At 41.6% G+C, this 997-nt stretch overlaps 1 non-coding gene across 1 annotated transcript; it reads left to right on the top strand.

Moving 5' to 3' along the window:
* The first annotated feature begins 185 nt into the window (after window positions 1-185).
* LOC117798551 lies at window positions 186-350 on the top strand. Its single transcript, XR_004622889.1, has one exon. It is a non-coding gene; the product is annotated as a U1 spliceosomal RNA (small nuclear RNA).
* The last annotated feature ends 647 nt before the right edge of the window (window positions 351-997 follow it).

The following is a 997-nucleotide window of genomic DNA, read 5'->3' as shown; positions in this document are numbered from 1 at the left end:
AATGGGCATATATTTCCTAAGATTTTGGCAATATCCAGATATACAAAATATGCTGCATAGGACATATAATTAGGAAAGTCTCTATTTCAGAAGGAACGGGGCCGATAGATTGCATGAGAAAAGTTGGCCCTATGTTAAGAGGGGCTTTAATCTGAGGGTGAGGTGCCAGGCAAAGGGCAGAATTGAGGTTTACTTGGTGGGGGCCCTACTGTGATCGTGAAGATGATTGTTCAAGGCGGAGGCTTATTCTTTCGGTTCCGTATGTGCTGACGTTTTGTGGTTTTCCCTTATGGGGGAAACTCTGCTGTGTCGTTCGTGGTAGTTAGGGACTGCGTTCGCTTTTTCCCGCGCTTTTCCGTGCTTTACTCTGACTTGTGTTTCTTGAAAGTAGAACGTGTTGTAGGGTTTGTGGTTTTGAGTCCTTGTAGGGAGTTTTTAAGTGGAAGTGTGTTGATGTTATTCTGAAGTGGATTGAATTTTTTATCAGTTCCTCGGTTTAAGAAGCAGGTGTTTTCGGTGGGTTTATTATTATTATGTTAGTGTACAACATCAAGAAAGCTAGTAGTTATAGANTAGTAGTTATAGCACAGTGTCATTAAGTGGTGCTTAGAGTATATGTGAGTTTTTGTTGCTTTGGTTACGTTGTGCACGTGTTTGTTACTGTGTTCTAGATGTGCTGGTTTTTGTAATTTTCTCAAATATGGAAAGCTGGACTGCATGATTTTTGGTGGCAGGGGCCTGCATTTGCACTTTTCCTTGGTAACTTGCACTTTGAAATGATTCGCTTATTACCGCTTGGATTTTACTTCATCAATATGGCTTTCTGTAATCATTCTATTATCTATGATACTATAATGTGTGCAGCAATTACTGTTTGTGTGGCCGTTCACTTAGTACCAGTTGTTTATCAAACAGAGTGTTCCCGTCTGTCGACCACTGGAGGGCTCACTTCGCACCACCTTAGGCGATCTGCATGTTTTCGCACTCGATTGTTCCC

The sequence above is a fragment of the Ailuropoda melanoleuca genome, unplaced genomic scaffold (assembly GCF_002007445.2).
Source record: "Ailuropoda melanoleuca isolate Jingjing unplaced genomic scaffold, ASM200744v2 unplaced-scaffold32295, whole genome shotgun sequence".
In the NCBI taxonomy this organism is placed as follows: Eukaryota; Metazoa; Chordata; class Mammalia; order Carnivora; family Ursidae; genus Ailuropoda; species Ailuropoda melanoleuca.
The sequence above is the reverse complement of the archived record's forward strand: the minus strand, read 5'-3'. Positions and strand labels throughout refer to the sequence as shown.